Below are 21,724 nucleotides of genomic sequence, written 5' to 3' on the forward strand. Positions count from 1 at the left end.
ACATCCAAAATGTGAAGTTCTGTCTTCAGTAATGTAACTTGAATTTGTTGCTTTTAATGAAAAAAGTGTGTTAATAACTTTAAGCCGAAGACAGTCTATATGACTGTAGCATTCATTGTCATTATATGCATTACACCTGCTTTTAGTGCCAGGAGACTGGTGTTTGTTGTTTGCAGAGCAGACAGTAAAATTCCCTACCTTACACTTATCTTAGATGTAATCATTCCTGCAACCCTTAAACTAATCCTCACACTAACCATTCTTGTCATCATAATGTTAATTTTCATACTAACTCTCCTTTCAAACCTCAAATAGTCCTTTTGGTAATGGTTAAGCTCATGGTTCAGGTCAAACATGAGCTTGACCAGAATCCAAGCTGTTTGCATTTCACTGAAGAGGGAAACTAAATGGCCACAGTTGGCCAGTTCACCCTCCTGCTTGAATCTTCGGATGCTGTAGTTGAAGTCATTCATTTAGTTCTGGTATCACTATTTCCACTAAATGCCAGCTGCCAGCCACCCAGCCTATTTATTTTAAATTACAAACAAGCTGGCAGGCATCCCAGGTGAAATCACTGGCCATTCATTTGGTCAGTGACATCAGCCAGCATCACCAACTGGTGTACAGACATTCTGCAGCTGTCCAGGGAGCTGTCATTTGCGATATACGTGCAATGGGAGAGGATCGTTGCGATGTGGGTCATACCTTATCGTGATTAACAATGGACCTACATAACTGGGAGACGTGATTTACATAGTAGGACATGTCACAACCATATTTGGTAAGTGAAGTTACCTGGGCTCCCCTGGAATCTTTGCTTTTTAACATGAGCAGGCCGAGATCAGCATTGTAATTTAGTGGCCCTTTTGCAAGGATACAGCCTACAGGTGATTCACTTCACGTGCAGGTTTAAAGCATCCCCCAATCATGTGATTTCAGCGAATTGTGTCTTTTTAATGTTACCTTTTATGCATTATTAAAAGACTCACTCCCTGACAATTGGTCATTTTCAAACTTTGATTTGCATTGGTAAATGCTCCTCATTGCAGTGCCCAATCACCCATGCCTTCTTTTTACCCAAAGCCTGGAACTTGACCTTTAAATGGCCGATAACAAATTACAGGATTTGTTTCCCATAAACTTCAGAATGGTTCATGCACTATATTTGGGGTGTCTTGATTTTTTCAAGTGTTTGGCGAAAATCCAGCATACCAACATTTGCTTGGTTTACTTGTCACTAATCCTCATACAAATTCTCCCTATAACCTTGACATTTGCACTTACGCTATTCCTCAAACTAACCCTCCCTGTAACCTCACTCCATACTTCACACTAACTCTCCTTATTTTCCCAACACTAACTGATACACTAACCCTCCCTCTAACGCCAACTTTTTAAATAACCGTTAACTCTTCCTAAAGTGTTCTTACTATTCTTGTAATCCTACCATTAACCCTCCATGCAACCTTCAAAACAGTCCAAAATGAAACCTCCCTGTAACCTCAACTCTAATCTTACTACTAATCCTTCCTGTAACCCCAACACTAAACCTCACATTGTCCCTTTAAAGGGTTAGTTAACCTTTATGGAAAAATGCTTGTCCCACCTCCTGTTCCACTAATCTTCATTCTTTTGAGTAACTATGGTGTTTGAAGAATCTTCACTTCCAGGAATGTTGGATGTCTGGCCCCCCTTCTGAGCTCTGTGGTTCAAAAAACTGGCCCAACAGGACAAAGAAATGATCTTGGGGCTAACAGATTAAACCACAGTGTGCTCCTGGAGACCAAGAATCTGGCATTCCTGAAAGAGTGCTGGATGCTGGAAGATTATTCAACCACTATAGCTTTTCAAGAGAACAAAAATTAGCAGCACTAGAGGTGGGACAGGTAAGTATTTTTTCTCTTCTAGAAGAACTTTAAAAAACCTTTTAACCTGGAGACATGTTCACTACTCTGCCTGGAGGTCCAGGGGTTGGTTGTACTGTCTGGAAGGGATGCCTGTATAACAAGACTAATTGAAGAAGATTTTGAATCCTTTTTGCATATTGAACAGTTCAAATTATTGTCTTTTAAATTAAATATACCAGAGTTCACCTTTAGGCTGGTATCTTACCACTGTCATGAAACTCCAAATATGTGATATTGTCAAGTCTGGCACTTAGCAGCTTTGGGGTTCTACCTGATCTAAAAGTTCAGATCTCCAGCTTAAGACACTATAATTTACCCAAGTAACATATTTTGTAGTTTAGCAAGAATATTTTTAGAAACATGAAACACTGACCTCTAGAATCAATGGCAGCCATGGATATAGAACATACAGTATTGCCTTATAAATTTAATCTATTGCTAGAATGGCTGGCTCACCACTACTCTCAGTGCCTAAAGTCAAATTATAGGCATTCCTTGCAATAGGGCTGCCATTTCATGATAAGTATTAAAGAGTCTTTCTAACTAAAGTATTGCTGAGGCAAAAGACTGGTGGTTATAGTAACGAGTTGGCTGTCCATTTACCATTAGCAGTCCATGTACCGTTTATCAATTAAATGGAGATGCAAACATGATTTTTACCAGTATAACATTTGTGAAAATCTTTGCAATGTGGATGCATTACCTGGAAGGTATTTTTTCTTAGACTAAACAGTATTTTCAATTGAACACAGCCTTTGAAGCGTTAAAAAGACCACCTTAATTTTTAAGTGAAAAAAATCAAAAACAAAAGCCTTAATTCTGATCATCATGACTCTCTCCCTCTGAATCTATCAGTTCACACCTGTTAAAACATTGCAGCTGTAGAGGCTTTGCAGTTGAGTATTGATAGGTGCCAATGGCTCAGTAGGTTAAGCTATGGAGCATGTTCTTTGGCGTCACCGAAGTCTGCCACTGTAAGACCATTGTCTTATTTTATGTTTTCATTTCCAGTTTGATCTCTGGGATTTGTACAAGACAAACCATGCAGTTTTGATGGTCCTCAGCATGAGAAATAAAACACTCTTGCCCTGTAGATACAAAAAGAAAAAACAAAAGAGTACAGCATAGACTACCTAGGTCGGATGCTTAAAGAGTCACATCATGCAATTTTGTATAACACAACAAAAAATAACTATTTCCACTGCTTATTCCTTTAAATATAATTTAAATTAGTCATTCCAACTACTGTAGCCAGGGAAGCAGCTAATCATACATGATTTGTGCTTGATTAGCTGCAGTGAAGGGCAGGGGAGAGACATTGGGGATGTGATAGACCCTTGATGTTTCTATAAAGAGTATCTGTCACCTTCTCATACTATCATGTAGGAGGCTTTTTAGTCCCTTATGGTAACAATACAGAAAATAAAAAATAAATAAATACAAGTGTAAAAAAATAAATAGTAAGATAACACAAAAAAGTAATAGTAAAAAAAATTTAAAAGCACCCTTCGCACCCCAACACTCACCACAATGCAAGTCCACAACGTAGTTATGTATTTAAGCATGAATTCCGCCACACGTGAGGTATCACCGCAAACGTCACAGCGAGAGCAATAATTCTAGGGCCTTCATTTAAAGTTAACTCTAAACTGATAACCTGTAAATCGGGGTGAACAATTAATTTTCCCTAGAAGGAAACTTGTACATATCTAAAACATGAGAAAACTGGGACTTAATTCTGCACATTATGAATTGTATTGCTTTATAAAAAGCAGCAAGTTATATGGTTTTCACTTCCACAGGAATTAATTAAATAATCCAGTTTTATAGGTGCACATAACTAGATATGATTCCCCTCCTTAAGATAAATATAAAATACAAATCCATACAGGGAACCGATCTTATGGAATATAGTACGCTAGCACCTCCTTGGGCCAAACATTCATAGAGTCAGCAAAGCAGCATATCTATGGGAACCTCATGAGAGTATTTATATATTCCCTCCACTGTTGTACATGTCCCCAGCGTGTGATGTCACTTCCACAGCAAGGTGGAAATGAAGGCTGACTAGTGGGGTGTAGGCTCCACTCCTTACCTGTGGAGTGGAGATCGGTACCTGGCCACACCTCCCTACAAGCCCTTACTCACATCATATCCTTGATGCCAACCTCCCATGGTCCACCACAGTTGCTCAAAGGGCAGGGCCAACGTAGTTGAAGCCGCTTTGAAAGGGGGAAGTGAAACTGCTGCCATTTTAGTGATTGGCGGATAAACAAGGGGCGGAAGCACAGCCATCGCCATCTTGTTGATTGACTGGCCTGAATCCAGGGAACCCACACTCCACCCCAAAAGCCATGGAGCAGTGGCACATGCCCTAGCAGTCACCTACTAAAATAAAAGCAATGCAGTTGTATTGAGTGCATGACATACAACTATTTATATTTAATATCTTATTTACGATTAACCTCATGTAGGCCGGACAGGGACAGCCAAAAGGCCTGGTTTAGAACGGGGGATGTAAAATGCCCAGGTCTGCTGTAAATACTTTGGGTACCATAGCTTTTCACGGTTTATTGGGCCCATGCAATTTTAATGCTTGACATGTTTGGTATCAGTTTACATGATACAATCCATCTTTTATATTTTATCAAACATTGAGTATTATATTTCCCTGTAAAAATACTCTAAAATTCACGTTAGTGTGTTTTTTCCTGAAAATATGTGTTTGGTACATTGCTGCTCAAAAATCGTGCAACATGAAAATTGCAGCTACCATTTTTTTCATTCTATAGGGCCTGTACTTTCGCATAATATATAATTGTTTGAGAGTTTAAGGTAATTTCCAGTAAAAAAAATGCAGTTTTTAACATGTGTGAAAATAAAAACGCCCTAGTACACAAATTAAAGCTGAATTCTAGACAGATGTCTAAATTGGCCCTAGTATGTGTATGTATGAATGTGAGTTAGGGACCTTAGATTGTACGCCCCTTGAGGGTTAGGAACTGATGTGAATGTACAATATATATGTAAAGCACTGCGTAAATTGACGACACTATATAAGAACCAGTAATAAATAAAAATAAATAAAATATCAAAGACACACAGGAGGGAATTTGCTAAAACTGGAGCACTCAGAATCTGGTGCAGCTGTGCATGGTAGCCAATCAACTTCTAATTTCAGCTTGTTCAGCTTGGCAATAAAACTTGCAAACTGATTGGTTTCTATGCAGAGCTGCACCAAATTTTTCACTCTCCGGTTTACTAAATAACCCCCACAAAGTTGCAGGTCTGTAAGCAATGATACATTATTACATTCATTTTTTAAATGCAGGCAGTGTAAGTACTTGAATTTGACCTGGTATCCACCTCCAAGCAATCTCTGTACAGCATGGCTGAATTGTCAATGGAAGAAAAAAAACAAAAAACAGATCAGTTCATGTACTGTCAAGAAACATGAAAAGGAGGAGATGAGGTTGACAGAGAGGTAAGCTCATCACTTTTTTGCTTCTCTTTTGATGACAGGCTGTGGCGGGTGCAAGACAACCTGGGCTCGGTGGCAGTGGTAGACTGATGCTGGCCATTAGACTGAGGACATAACTAATGGCAGAAAGTTTGAAGCTAAACATCGCAGCAGAAGATAGTTTTGTTGATTTCTCTTGACAAGGGTAGAATATACGCCTTCCAACCTAACCAAGCTTGCTAGGCCATACCCTCCCAGCTATACAATATACGCAAACAAGTTTCTGGAGTCTGGAGTTTCTGGAGTCAAAATGGCCATAGCAGCCTTTCATTAACCAATAAATTATTTTAACATACCGTGGTGGTTATTTTAGGGACATAAACCCATCTTCACTTTTGTGGAAAACATTCCTTCAACTGAGGCCAATCCTACTTATCCCCAGCCGCAACACTCTGGCTCGGGGATAACCCTACTTATACGCAGTTACCACCATTTTACCTATTCCGAGTTAACCCCTCGTTAACTGGAATGTACCGAGGTCCCCATACCACTGATGGGTCCCAAATCTGTCTCCATACAGAATTCTTTCCTCCTCCAAAGACCAACCACCACCAAGGCAGCCATGACAATCCAAACCAAAGTACGAAGGGGAGGGAGGGTGGGAAGCTTTTTCTTCTTCCAAATTTCCCCCAGTGGACTTCCTGAGGACAGACCCTCCTTTTCCTCCCTGGGAGACCCTCCCCAACATCCCCCATCCAATAAGGTAAGCCTTAATCCCCAAAACTTCCTTCCCATAATTTAACCCTCTGTTGTCTATTCCCCCTAGTCATGTCGACCCTGCACTTATTTTTAATTTTTTTTGCTCCGGGCCTACCTTTTAATTGGCTAATTATTTTTATCTTGTTTTTGGAGATCTGCTTTAATTTTTTTAATGACTACATAACTGCTGCAATCTGTGTATTTTAGATCTGCCTGTAGTACAGCTTCTATGTATCCATAGCATAGAAATAATTTGTCAAACTCCCTTTGTATCAACTGTTTCTATCTTGGTGGGTCATAGACACCTGGTCTTTGTTTCCGAAGGAACCCACTTTCAGACGATGTTCACAAATAATCAGTTACACTACACCCGTCACATGAAAAGGTTTCATATCTAGCTCTCCATTGATCTTTTGCAAATCTACATACATTTTTCTGGGGAAACACAGAGGAAAATCATTCGCAGAGATCTTTATCGCAAATTATTTGCACACCACTGTACAGATGAACTCCGAAAAAGGGATGTTGTAGAGTAGAGGAAATCCATAGAACAGAAGTGAGCGTGACATGAACTGTTCCATAAAGAACGCACACATTAGAGAATGTTCGATCAAACTGCCGAGATGCATAAAAACCTACACGGATAATTATGCTTCGCTGACTTGCCAAACTAAATAAATCAGAAGCATGAAATGCATAAGGACTGGTAATTAAATGAAAATCTGTTTAATCAAGCTTTAGGCACAAGGAGGAATGGTTGTATGGTAGCCAGGAATAATACAAAAGAGGAGATGAACTTAACACAAAGACACGTGCATTGCTCAGTGACTCCAATTTTGTTCTCATCAGACAATTAGGATATTCCTTAATAATTGGTCATTCTTATATTAAATTACTAAAAGATGACATGTTTGATCTAGTTTAGGTTTAACCTAATAGGATTTTTTATGCAATCACTTCCAAAGTATCTATTTGCATTCTCTGTTCTTTTCATTTATAATTGTGTCACTTTTTGCCAATTTGAAGTGTTACTAAACCCACAACAGTAAAATCAGTCTGTATATGCAGTAAAGCATGCTTGTTATACTCACTGTGGAACCTAAGAGGTTAATCCTCCGCATTGTGTAAAAAGGATGTTTGATCCTGTCTTCTCTGATCCTCAGGGGTGTAATTACCACAAGCAAACAAGGCATTTGCCTAGGGCAGCATTTTTCAGGGAGGCAGCAGCATTTTTCAGGGGCCACCCCCGAAAGAAGGTATGGAAGAAGAGACACACAGAGCATGGGAACCAGGTGGGATCTGAGAGAGGCTGCAGGCTGCTTGATAGTGCATGCAGAGCCTGACTCTTGTTCCCGGGGATTTCCAGAGTTGTGAAGGTGAGGGTCTTCTCTCTTGCCGGGGTGGGGTTGCCAGTGCATGGTGGGCGGTGGTAGTGGAAGGCTCTCTTGGGTGGGAGCTGAGGTGTTGTTGTTAAATGTCAAGCTCTCTTCGTGGGGGAGGGGGGTGTTGGTCGGTGTCAGGGTCTCTCCGTGGGGGGGGGGGGCGATTTGTATGTTGCCTAGGGCAGCACGAAACTTAAATACACCACTGCTGATCCTCCCTTTCTTCTACTGTCCCCAATCCATCTGCTGACAGCACAGAGCCTTGTGGGCTACCTGCACATGCTCAGCTTGGTGTGTATTGCTAGAGAGTTTTTTTCTTCTTGGGAGAGTGCATGTGATCAGCACAGGGCCAATCAACTCTGTCCAGACAGAGGGTCAGGGGTTATGTAGCCTCATAGGACAGTCAGAGCAGAATGAAAACTCCTACAAGCTTCAACCAGTGCTCAGCTGCACACTGATAGAAGTCACAAGACTGCACTAACTGCTGATGAGGTATTTAGCAGTTTATATTTACTAAAATAATTGCACTTCCATGTTCTATGTACTGTGGGAGACCAGATATAGTGAATGCAGGGTCATGGTTTAGTAACTCTTTAAACAAGAACTTTAAAATGGAGGAAAAGCCTAAAGCTGAGTATGCACTAGCAAAAATTGTTTAACATTTTACAGTATAAGAATGAGCAGAGCCTTCCTAGTTAGGCTGCTACATAAATGTAGTTTTTGGCTTCAATGTAGTGAGTGGAACAGTGATTGATTGTTTTTGTCTGTTCAGAATTTCCTATGCTGGGCATTTGATTTCTCCCACCTGTTCTTGGAAATTGTTTTCAGATTATAGGGCATGGGAGATGCAGATGACCAATATGAATCAATATGAATATTTATCATGCCCCAGCCAATCCTTGGAAGGAGACGTTCAGAAGGTGCCTGTCCCATAGCCAAACAGGAAGTGAGAGGAAATCCCTCCAAAGTGAGGGAATCCCTGGTTGTCTCCAAGGACTGGTATCCCAAATGGAAGATTTCCCCTCTATTACTTTTCTGGGAACAACACAAAATTTGGGATTTTCTTTTACTTTAACTTTCAATGATAATGATAAAAAGGACAAATAGAGAGGGTTAATCTCCATAATGGGGGACACAGACAGCTGACAGGTGTTCTAATCCATCTCCACTCCAAAAGAAAAAGAAAGTTGTGCCTTTAGTTATATGCTAACTCTTTAAGTACAGATGTTCTGATTTGAATGAGAAATATCTTATTTTTTATTTTGTTAATCATGCACCCTGCTGACTGGAGGGAGAGGCTGGGAAGGGGGTGGGTGTTGCTGGCTCTAGCTCTCAAGGTGGAGCCAGCTGTCAATTAGGCAGATAAATAAATCCCAGATAGACAGTAGCCTGCTCTCAGCTGACTCTGGGCCACAAGAGAACATTTATAAATATACTCCTGTGACCCAAAAGAGAATTTACTATGTAATGCCACACCAAAGACCTATTCAAACTTGTGAGATTACCCATTGATTTTCCAATATATCCATCCACGGGCAAAACAAGTTACCTGACTTGTGTTCCCAGCTTTGGGCATGTGTTGATGGCTTTTGACACCAGTTTGAAATGCTTCAAAGATTGTTCAGAGTTCATTGACAGGAACATCTGGCTTGCAGGTAACCTTCTGATTTCCATTTCACCTGCTTTAAGCATGTTTTGTATTCCTATAGTAGAGGTACTCGGAGACCTGGCATTCCTGCCAGTACCTTGCATGGCTGCAGAAATGCACACTGGTGAACATCTATGCGTATTGGCGAATGGATGCGAGCTGGAGCATGCATGTGCACTGGCGCACAGTTACGCACGCATTAGCCCAGTTTGGCGCCAGCTGGCCTTTATAAGGAAGCCCATCACTCTCTCAAATTGACTGTTGATCTCTGGCTCCCCAGTACCTCTGTCCTGTGTTCCCTTGCTATTGTGATCTGCTGTTACTGACTTGTTCCTAGACCTGTCTTCTCTGCCTGACTCCTGATCTGACCTTGGCTTGGCTAACAGATATCCTCACTTGCCTTGCTCTCCTGCGAACCCACATGGAAGAAAAATATATTTGAAATATATTTTAAAAATATTCTTCCCAAACATATTGACATATATTTGAAATAGTACAATTTTGGCCATATTCAATATATTTCAAAATATATTTCAATATATACAGTGAAGGAAATAAGTATTTGATCCCCTGCTGATTTTGAATGTTTGCCCATTCACAAAGAAATGATCAGTCTAAAAATCGAAAGGTAGGTGTATTGTAACACTGAGAGGCCAAAAAACATTCAAAAGAAATGCATGTCTAACAAATGATGCACTGATTTGCATGTTCATGAGAGAAATAAGTATTTGATCCCCTTCACAAAACATGACTTTGTACTTGGTGGCAAATACCTTGTTGGCAATCACAGAGGTCAGATGTTTCCTGTAGTTGGCCACCAGGTTTGCAGGTTTGCACAGCACAGCCATCCAGACAGTGTCACACTGACACAGCCCCCTAGTAAAACACTCCCATCACACAGTTAACCCTTTGATCACCCCTAATGTTAACCCTTTCCTGCCCAGTGCCATTAATACAGTGTCAGTGCTTTTTTTTTTAGCACTGAACACTCTATTGGTGTCACTGGGGATGTCAGTGACACCAAGTCAGTTCCCCCCAGTGTCAGAATGCCCGCCGCAGTCCCGCTATAAGAAGCTGATTGCCTCCATTACTAGTAAAAAAAAAAATATCCGGTATATATACCGCCATTTGTAATCTCTATAACTTTCACGTGAACCAATTAATTTACACGTATTGGGATTTTTTTTTAGCAAAGACATGGAGCAGAATACATTTTGGCCTAAATTTATGACGAAAATTGTTTTTTTAATTTTTTTTACTAGACATATTTAATAGCAAAAATTCAAAAATATTGTTTTTTTCTCAAACTTTTCGGTCTTTTTTTTTTTTTTATAGCGCAAAAAATTAAAAATGCACAGGGGATCAAATAACACCGAACGAAAGCTCAATACGTGGGAAAAAAAGGGTGCAGCATTGCATGACCACGGAACTGTCAGTTAAAGTAACGCAGCGCCATAACACAAAAAATGTCCTGGTCAGGAAAGGGGGTAAATCCTCAGGAGAGCAAGTGGTTAACATTTGCTAAAGCCTCAGCCTAAAGTTGGCCATAGATGGATTGAAATTCGACCGGTTCAGCAGGGACTGGCCGAACTTTGATCCATCTATGGGCAGGATGGTTATACATAAGTCAATCTCACAACTGATTTTTGTTCAAGCAGCCTGTCGGGTGTTTTTTAGTTCAGTGCCCCTGGCTATAACTGGCCGGGGGCGGACTGACCATTTGGAAACTCGGGCACTGCCCGAGGGCCCGGGGTCAGTAGGGGGCCTCATGAGATGCCCCGGTACCTTTTTCATAGGCTTTTTTGAGTTTGGGCAAGGACACAGGGGCCCCATGATCCCCTATAGCCCAGGGGCCCCATGAGTTGTCAGTCCGCCCCTGTAACTGCTATTACTGATCATTGAATTCTGACAGCGGGGAACTCTCCATGTAGTCAGAAAATAACAGTTCCATGGGATGTATTCCCCCATCATCGAGTGTATTGATGATGCAATTTGGGCAATCGCTGGTTGAATTAAAAAAAAAAGTATAGCGTATGGACTGCCTAAGAAGGAAGATTTGGTCATACAGCTTATCTTCAAATCAATAATACTGAAAAGAAATATCTGATCTGTCTGATCAATCATATTGTATAAGGAATAGTTAGTTGGGACTGTCCACAGCAAGCACAGAAATTCATTATCTGTTCCATTTGTTTTAGCTGAATCTGAGACCCTCATCAACTGCGTATGATCTTTATCCATCCAATGGTAGTTCTAGAAGTTCTGCTGAAACTTAGAATGACAGAGAATGGCGTACTCCTTGTCCAGTTTGTTAAACCTCCATGACAGTTGGTTTGTTTAATATACAGAAATGGCTGCAAAACTGGTTTTCCAGTAGAATGGAATATTATTCTTGGCAGATCGACATTAGCAATAGACGTGAGGATGGTGAGCAGCAGAGGCCTTGTGACATCTGTTTAAAATCTCTTACATCACTAGAGGGAAACAACAAAATATAAAAAAAAAACTGTTTTAAATAGTGATTGTTTGGAATTTATGGGGGTCGTTAAAGGACCAGCCAACCAAGAAGTCTCATTTTAGGTTTTTGATTGAACTTGGTGGGAGGAGTAAGTCCCTGGCCTCTTTTAAGTCTTGGATATTCCAACTATGAGACCTCTTTATCATTTCCCAAATCTAAAATCTTTTTCTGTCAACCTAGGAACTTTGGGTGTCCCAGCCTAGCTGTTTGTATTCTATCTCGACCTGTTGCATTTTGCTTAATATAATAAAAACCTAAACAAGAAATTGTCTCATAATTGTTAATGGTACACAGTGCTTTGGTAAACTAAGTGTATTCAATTTAGGGTTCAAAACTTCTTTATCCCTCCAGCATGTTACTAAAAACAAAAATATACCATTTGGACAGATTATTTGGACAACTGACCCTATATGAGCTTATTGGACATTCTATTCTAAAACCATAGTAGTTGCCCCTTTGGGGCTATAACAGCCACCACCCTTATTATTATTATTATGGAGCATGTTGGTGGGAATCATGATGGTTGGAAAGGAAACAGCTCTCACATATGTATTTTATCAATGTATTTTGCTGTTTGCCTAGAGTTCACCCCCTATTGGACACACCTGAACTCAATCATTTGAAAGGGTGTCCGCATAGATTTGGCCAAATAATGTAGGTGTGATGGTCAGGTGTCCAAGTGTAATCAACAAAAATGAGCTCACGGTCATCTTAAGAGTCCAGAAAATTATTTATTGTTCATAAAATTGAGACATCAAAAAGATAAAAGGTAACAAACTCATTTCTGGGGCCAATCAATCCTTCTTCATCAAGGCTTGAATGAGCAGTGGTTAAAGCAGAAGTAAACCCTCTCAATCAACATTAACTATTTTTAATCCTTATGCTGCTAGCAGTAGTAAATAGATAGAAATGTATATTATATTTACTTGTTTTAAACTTTTTTTTTAATTTCTTCAATTGCTTCCTGGTTTCTGCCCTAGGCTAAAATGATGTCATACATCCCAGGAGTCTTCATGGGCATTTTTATTCTTTCTTCTGGAGGAGGGGAGGAGGAGCTTTCTCAGCTTAGCACACCCTCCTCTCTGCATTCCTGAGCTAAGGGCAAGTGGATTCTGGGAGGTAAATGCTACACTGATCATCTGCCCTTACTGATGATGGCCATGGCTAAACAGGGGTTTATTTTTCAAAGTGATTTCTCAAGAAAATAAAACATGTAGACCTAGAAGGATGGATGAGTTTGCTTTGAATTATAACAATTAATTTAATTTTCAGTTTGTGGTGATACAGTTCAGATACAGTTTAGTTCCACTTTAAGCTTTCTGTAGGACTCTAGCTGAAACACCCCAGAGGGGCATAAACCCGAGCAATGGACTTGCGTGGAGGAAGTCAGGTAGTGTCAAGCAATAAATTAATATGGACTCTCAAGACGACAGCCTGTCTCTCTTTGTTGGTTTCACCTGCATTTGTCAGTTGAGGCCATCTCACAGTTTTGTGGTAGAGCTGCCAAGGTCTAATCATCAAGCATTACACCCTGATGGACTGAATTAAATTTGTTGTAAACCCTCACATATACCCTGTAAAGTTACTGACAGAGATGAAACAAAACCTCATAATTACAAAAGTACATAAGTTGTACCTGACATATAAAGCCATTCATAATACTGCCCCAAATTTCATCACCGATCTTGTCTCTAAATATCACCCAAACCGTACTCTCCGCTCCTCGCAAGACCTCCTACTCTCTAGCTCCCTTGTCTCCTCCTCCCATGCTCATCTCCAGGACTTCTCCAGAGCTTCCCCCATCCTCTGGAACTCCCTACCCTAATCCATCAGACTATCACCTACTCTGCTCACCTTTAGGCGCACTCTGAAAACCTATCTCTTCAGGGAAGCCCACCCCACCCTCAGCTAATACTGAACTCCTCTACTCTTCCAACCACTCCATCCCCCACAGCTATTTCCTCCTGTGCCACTATCCCCTCCCTCCTAGATTGTAAGCTCCAAGGAGCAGGGCCCTCGAACCCCTCTTGTATTGAATTGTATTGTTACTGTACTGTCTCGTGTACTATCTCCCACCATAATGTAAAGTGCTGAGCAAACTGTCGGCGCTATATAAATCCTGTATAATAATAATAATACCTGTTTATATACACTGTCTGTACCCTAAATCCATTCAAAGTACAGAATATACACAGGATCTCTGAGCTCTGAAAAACGGGGTGGGGAGCTGAAGTTACACCAGTGAGGAGAGCTCTGAGAACTGATTGGAGGGACAGGATACACCACCCTCCACACAGCACACAAGAACAGAGCTGAGGCTGTCAATCACAGACTGTGCCCTCCCCTGTCACCATTTTTCTCATGGTGTCAGGAAAACCCACCAGAAGTGCAGATAGCAGAGAAATGAGGCAGTAGACAAAATTGGCACTTAGTGCTTTGGATTGAGACAAGCACACACTATAAAGGGATATCCTTTGTTCATATTTTATGTCTGAGGTTGACAACCACATTACATTTTGTGTCCGGCTCCCCATAACCACTTCTTCTAGGTATCCAGGTGTATCAGTTTTGGGTGGTCTGATCCTTTAAGATTTTTATAAACCTTGATCATTCAGTCGAATCTTTGTTACATCAGACAAAACATAGTTCTGTTAATAGCTACCTTAAACCCCAATAGTTTCTGTGATTGTTAGACAAAAGCATTCTAGCTGTTCTCAAGCATTCCGAGATGAGTTTACAGTAATTGGCACTTTTACAAGACAAGACTTTCCCTTTTCTAAGATTAGATTGACTCCAGCCAAATCAGCCTTATCATAAATAACACTGATTACAAAATGTATATTGCTTGTCTACATGTAAATGGCTTCAATAAATGTAATTACAGGGATTTAGCTGTAAAAGGCTGCTGGATAAAGATCTAAAGATTGTGTCAGGGAAACTTTAAATCTGGATTATCTCGGAAGATTCTTTTTTTCTGGCAGCTAGGAAGTAAATTGGTCTGTGATAATTAAAGGGTCTGTGCTATCAAGGTGAACAGTTTTATGATGTGTTCCTTATTGTTTCAGACAATCCGATCACACTTTAATATCATCCTGACAGTTGTTTATATTAATGCTTTTACTGACAGTTCTTCAAGAGTTACCAGATTGTTCTTCATCCTCGACTGCACATCATCCTACTTTTTTTCTCAGTTCTAACTACAATATTTATTTTCATTTATTTCCCTTATTATTGTAGAACAACTGTGCGGTGTTCTGCAACTACAAATTTTTGCATTCATATATGCGTCCTGGTCTCTCTCTTACTAGGGTCAAGTAAGTCAAGGTGGGTGGAGCTGGGAACTGAGATGCAGATATGTTGCTGGAGATCCTGAAAGTGGTAAGAAGCTGACAGGTGAATAAGTTAGCCAGCATTTATCCAAAAATCACCGTATTTTTTGCTCCATAAGACACACTTTCCCCCCCCCAAAAATGGGGGAAAATGTCTGTGCGTCTTATGGAGCGGCCTGCCTGGTATTCCCGCTGATGCCTTGTTAGAATACCGGGCTGGCCGCTCGGCTCTACTGTGCAGAAGAACCTGCTCCTCGCTCCTACCTGTTCCTTGGTCCAGCGGTGTCCTGCTTGCACCAGACGTCTTCTCTCCCCGGCGCCGGCATCTTCAGTGTGGGCACCTGGGTATGACAGCTTGCGGCTGCACAGCTGGTTGTCCACTGCGCATGTGCGAGAAGCACTGCATTTTGTGAACTCTGCGGAAGTGGGAGCGGGTACCTGTCAAATTCGAGTACCTGCCCCCCCCCCCCCCCCGCTCTCCGAAGGTCTGCAGTCTCTGGTCATCTCCTGCACTATGTCTGCAGTATCTGGTCATCTTCTGTACTATGTCTGCAGTCTCTGGTCATCTTCTGTACTATGTCTGCAGTCTCTGGTCATCTCCTGTACTATGTCTGCAGTCTCTGGTCATCTTCTGTACTATGTCTGCAGTCTCTGGTCATCTCCTGTACTATGTCTGCAGTCTCAGGTCATCTCCTGTACTATGTCTGCAGTCTCTGGTCGTCTCTTGTACTATGTCCGCAGTCTCTGGTCGTCTCTTGTACTATGTCCGCAGTCTCTGGTCATCTCCTGTACTATGTCCGCAGTCTCTGGTCATCTCCTGTACTATGTCTGCAGTCTCTGGTCATCTACTGTACTATGTCCGCAGTCTCTGGTCATCTCCTGTACTATGTCCGCAGTCTCCGGTCATCTCCTGTACTATGTCCGCAGTCTCCGGTCATCTCCTGTAATATGTCTGCAGTCTCCGGTCATCTCCTGTACTATGTCTGCAGTCTCCGGTCATCTCCTGTACTATGTCTGCAGTCTCTGGTCATCTCCTGTACTATGTCTGCAGTCTCTGGTCATCTCCTGTACTATGTCTGCAGTCTCTTGTCATCTCCTGTACTATGTCCGCAATCTCTGGTCATCCCCTGTACTGTGTCTGCAGTCTCTGGTCATCTCCTGTACTATGTCTGCAGTCTCTGGTCATCTCCTGTATTATGCCCGCAGTCTCTGGTCATTTCCTGTATGTCTGCAGTCCATTGGTTCAGAATATTTTTTTTCTTGTTTTTCTCATGTAATATCTAGGTGCGTCTTATGGAGCGAAAAATACGGTATATCGATTTTGTTAGACTGACCCTTTAACCCTCTGCCTTTTCTGTTGCAATGTGAGAAAAGCTTAAAATGGAAAAAAAAATGGAAATAAAGGGTGGCCATACATTATGCAATTTTCTTTCCTTTTATCACAGGCTGAAGAAAAAAAAATCGCTCAATTCCTGTGTTGATGGGGGAATCCCTCCCACTGTGCTATTGTATTCTGGCACTGAGAGATTAGCCCATAGTCAAAATACAAAGATTACTGCTGGCAGCTATATCTAGCATCAGTGATTGTACGAAAAAAACTCGACAGGCCGGTTGTACTGAAGTTGATCAAAGATCAATTTCAGTACAACCAGCCTGCCCATAGATAGACTAAAATTCGACCAGTTCCTGCTGAATCAGCCGAATTTCAGTTCCAACAGTCCGACGCCTATAAGGCTCCTTGCCGGCTCCCCAGGTGTTTTGTCTGTTTTGATTGGCTGGCATGGGATGATATCACTTCCACACATGTGCAGCTCAGTGTACATTCTGCAGAGTGATATTGCGTGTTTCTTCTGCAATAAAAAACCTTCCTGTTCACAACTTCTTATTTTTTACATTTAGTTTTTCTTTAATAACCTGAGGAACATCAACTTCAATTTAAACCCCCACCCGGAGTAGAATCCTAATCCTTCTCACCCCCTAACTGTTATATAACCCCCCCCCCCACAAAAAAAAACCCCTATCTGACTTACCTGTAGCCAGGGTTCCATGGCGATCCAGATCTGAGTTTTTTCTTTACTTCTTGGTTTGAGTTCTTCTATGGGTGTCTGCCTGACATGGATACTTCCTATTGGATGAGCTGCCTCAGGAGAAAAGCGAACTATGCCATCACAAGGGGGTGGCATGGGACCAGCAATCCCCGGGGCCATCGTAGCTCTGGGTCTCCCATCTGAACCGGTGGCAGTGAGGGACCTAGATGAAGGATTTAGCTGAGCATATCTGGCTTTACAAGGTATTGGGGAAAAAGACTAATAGGGCGGGTTAGAGGTGGGTGGGAGGCAAGGCTTGTCAAAAATAGTTTTTAAAAAATCCTCAGGTGATTTGATGCAGCGCATTGGGAGGAGCCAATGACATCAAGCTGTATACCAGAAGTGTGCAGTTCGCCATCTTGTTGGAGGTTTTCAATATTGGAAGGCTTACATACTGCAGTGCACCAGATTAAGCAGTTGCCCTCGGCTCTATAGCAGAAATACTGCTACAGGACAGCACGGCTGCGCAAAGTCATGTATATATGTGATTTGCATTTCCAGGTAGGGGTGTGCGCCCCTATTGGCTGCTAGGGATGTCAATCACCGGGTCCCGGCTGGCGATTCCCCTCTGGGACTCGGTGATCATCGGCAGAGTGAGTCCCGGACGGGAATACTTCTTCAATACTGTCACTTTCACCCCCCCTTCCTGCTCAGGCCAATTTTTAGCTTTCAGAGCACTTTGATTGACAATTGCACTGTCATGTAACACTGTACCCATATGAAATTTTGTATCATTTTTTGAGACAGATAGAGCTTTCTTTTGGTGGTATGTAATCACCACTGGGTTCTTAAATGTTTGTGAAACAAATGAAAAAAAGACCGAAAATGATGTTTTTCTTAATTTCTGTTATAAAATTTAGCAAATTAATAATCTTCTTCACTGATGTGCGTTGATGAGGCTGCACTGATGGGCAATGATAGACTGCATTTATGGGCACTGATAGGCTGCACGGATGGGCATCGATGAGGCTGCACTGATATGCACTTATAAGGCTGCACTGATGGGCACTGGTGAAGCTGCACTGATGGGCATTGGTGAAGCTGCACTGATGGGCAACAATAAGGCTGCACTGAGAAGGCAGCAGTGATGGTCACTAATGAGGTGGCTTTGATGAGGCTGCACTGATAAGGTAGCAATGATGGGCTCTGATAGGTGGCATGAATGGGCACTGCTATGCTGTACTGATGGGCACAGATAAGCTGCACTGATGGACACTAATAGGTTGCACCGATGGACACTGATTGGCACTGATGGGGCTGCACTGATAGTTGGGGAAGAACACAATGATTATTACTAGTGGCTTTAACCACTGGCAATAATTACAGGATATAAATCCAACATGCTGGTTGTATCCAAGTCAATCGATGGATAGACTTGAGTACAATTGCCTGTCCATTGATGGATCGACTTGGGTACAACCAGCCTGCCCATAGATGGATCGAATCTCATCCTGTCCCTGGTTAACCGGCCAAGATTCAATCCATCTATGGCCAGCTTAAGGACCTTATCAGTGTGCTGATGTTCATTTATAGTCCAGTGACCTAGCTTCAAGCAGGAAGGTAACATGGGAAGCTTCCGAGCTGTGGACTTTTCATAGCAGTGTCACCCTCTACGTTGTGGCAGACCTGTGTCAATCACAAGAATGGCTGAAGAGAACTGAACAATAGGCAGCCAAAACAGGTGACATACCAATATTTTAACTGTACATTTTTTCTGTTTGGCCAAACATCTGCTTTAACATTTATTTAGGATTTTTATTGAGTCTGTATCTTCTTTCCATTTGCTTTATTGAGCACTTTTAGACAAGCAAAGTTAAATACTTTCTAATTACAAGCAGAGAGCATTTTTCCTTTAAGCTCCATTTTCAGTGCCAAATAGCCAAGGGCAATCCCTATTCTGTGTCACACAGATTACCGAGTAGAGCTCACACAAGCACTCCCAGTGACTGCATTATGTTTTCTTAAGCTTCATTAGTAAAAAATGGAAATACAAGATCTACAGTACCACTAATGATTTGTAGCCTATTTATTTTTATAAACTATTGGCCACAAGGCCTCTGGGGAATACCACGAGTAACAAAGAACTATAGTTAGCCCGTTTCACTAATAGCTTATCTTTACCCATTTAATTCAGGACAATTACATACGTTCACTTTTGGTTCTACATGTGACTATTTGTCTGTGACTCCTCTGATTTACAGAAATGCTGTTTGCCAAGAATATGTGCAGTCAATAAATACTAGCCATGTTGTTCCCATGACCAAACGTCAAAGGTTTCTCATAGAAGTTTTTTCTTTGTACCGAATGAGATATTTTCATTGAGGTTCCAGAAACTCTTTTGATAAGGCTTCTTCTATGTGAAAGAACTTTTTCTTTGCAGGTCCGTTGCTTTAAAACTGGGGCCGTAATAAATTTTGTACAGGCGCAGAGGGGTGCATAGTTGTCTTATTGTGCTAAAAATATCAGGGCGATCGGTTCATACAAGACTCATGGTTTATTTGTGTTAGTGGGGCCACACAGACTATGCTCGATGTTTTGGCTAAGGGCGTACAAAGACAACATTTTTCAAATAAAAATTATTTATTGTCTTTTAGGTTCAAAACAAGACGGAGTTTGAAAATATTTACAAATTACTTCTCAGACATCTTGCACACCATGGACTGCCCTCGAAATTAGATCCAGGCACCCCATTAACAAAATAAATGTAATGAAAAAAATGTTAGCAGAAATAAAAATCTCCTTCTTATTTTGTCCCAACAAATATGCTGGATGTTCTGGATGACATTGGTTGACTCTGTAAGCATCACACTTCCATTTACCACTTCCACTGCAAGATACTCCTACCATGCACCAATATACTCCAAGTGGCTAAATAGTTATTTCAAATCTTTATTTACATACTGAGAGGGTAATTCAAAAGATAAACTGTTCACATAACCTGAAACAGGGTTGGTCACCCCTTGAGAGGTGGAGATCTACCTGGACAACATGAAAGACTGCTGTACATAGCTTCCCATTTATTCACAAACTGAAGCATAGTAGAACGTCAGTAAAGGAACAGTCACCATCACTTCTTTGAAGATCAAAATATCCACATGACTTTATATGTGTAACTTCAAATGCAGCCAATATTTCCGGCAGCATAGAGTCAGTTGAGTGTTGGTGATTTGTCTTCCTTTACTTTCATTAAGTTATCAGTCTGCTGCAGGCAGGAGGAAACATTTCTTCAGTCTCCTCTCCCCTTGGAGTGGCAGGAACAGGGGCTGATCTGAGTCATCTGTAAACCATCAGCTAAGTTCAGAAGTAGATGCTGAGCTTGGATGATGCCTGAACAAGAATGGCACCATGTATCTGGGGGGGGAGGGGGCAAGCAGATAAACATATTTTAATGGGGAGTGCTGTGATCTCTGTGAGAGGTTATATGGACCAGGGGCGGACTGACCATTTGGAAACTCGGGCCCCATGATCCCCTATTGCCCAGGGGCCCCATGAGTTGTCAGTCCACCCCTGATATGGACCTGAGAGTGTTAAAAGAAATATATCTGATGCAAGGTTCACTTACAAAAATGGATCATGTGAGTCATTATGGTTCTTCTCTCTTGAGAAGAGGAGATTGAGTGGGGATATGATCTCCATGTATAAATACATCAGTGGTTCATATAGTGAACTCGGTGTAGAGCTATTCCCCCTGAGGTCATCACAGAGGACAAGGGGGCACTCTTTATGTCTGGAGGAAAATAATTTAATCTCCAAACACGGAAAGGTTTCTTCACAGTGCGAGCTGTGAAAATCTGGAATATACTCCCTCAAGGGTTGGTTCTGGCCAGCTCAGTGGATTGCCTCAAAAAAGTCCTGGATTCTTAGATACACAGAATATAACTGGATGCTAACATTTATAGGTAAAGTCGATCCAGGGAACATCCGATTGCCTCTCGGGGGATCAGGAAGGAATTTTTCCCCCTGTAGGAGCAAATTGGATCATGCTTTGCTGGTTTTTTTTGCCTTCCTCTGGATCAACTGTGGGTGTAGGATTATAATTTTTTTTTCTATGATTGAACTGGATGGACCTTTGTCTTTTTTCAGCCAGACTTACAATGTAACTATGTTCTCTCAACATGCAGGAAGATTGAACCATGACAGCTATTATTAACAGGAATATTTTTTACTTTTACTTAGCCTAACCACCAAACAGCAGTAATACTTTGTATGGGCCTCTGTAGGACAGCATTAATCTACATCATGCAGCCTTGCCACCTGCTTGCCCATATTTTATCATATCATCTCCATGGGCTACTGATAATCCAATGGAATTTTCTTACATTGGAAGGATTAACAAGGAATCTGCAATGATTTATAGGAAGAAATCTATCGCCCCATATCCTTGAGGCGTGACCTTGCACCTGCGGGAGCTCTAGAAGTGATGGAAAGTGAAATGATTTATGGAATGGTGTGTAATGTGTGAAGAATCTGCTTGTGATTATGAGTAAATGAAATGGATGAGTGATGGGAGAGCAGAGTGTAAAATATACATAAATTATGGAGCGTGCGGCTTCCACTGCAGAATTCCATCCTACATTAGGAAGGGTACATCGAAAACAAAAGGCGGGCAACAGTTTTATAGTTTGTTTCACAAA

The 21,724-nt window shown here is 41.4% G+C and overlaps 1 long non-coding RNA gene across 1 annotated transcript; it reads left to right on the plus strand.

Moving 5' to 3' along the window:
• The first annotated feature begins 654 nt into the window (after positions 1 to 654).
• Positions 655 to 19,851, plus strand: LOC149461789 (uncharacterized). The gene is made up of 3 exons (XR_016312773.1): positions 655 to 781; positions 5,239 to 5,391; positions 19,685 to 19,851. It is a non-coding gene; the product is annotated as an uncharacterized LOC149461789 (long non-coding RNA).
• The last annotated feature ends 1,873 nt before the right edge of the window (positions 19,852 to 21,724 follow it).

The sequence above is a fragment of the Staurois parvus genome, unplaced genomic scaffold (assembly GCF_062004578.1).
Source record: "Staurois parvus isolate SC_StPar_1 unplaced genomic scaffold, SC_StPar_1.0 ptg000192l, whole genome shotgun sequence".
Classification (NCBI taxonomy): Eukaryota; Metazoa; Chordata; class Amphibia; order Anura; family Ranidae; genus Staurois; species Staurois parvus.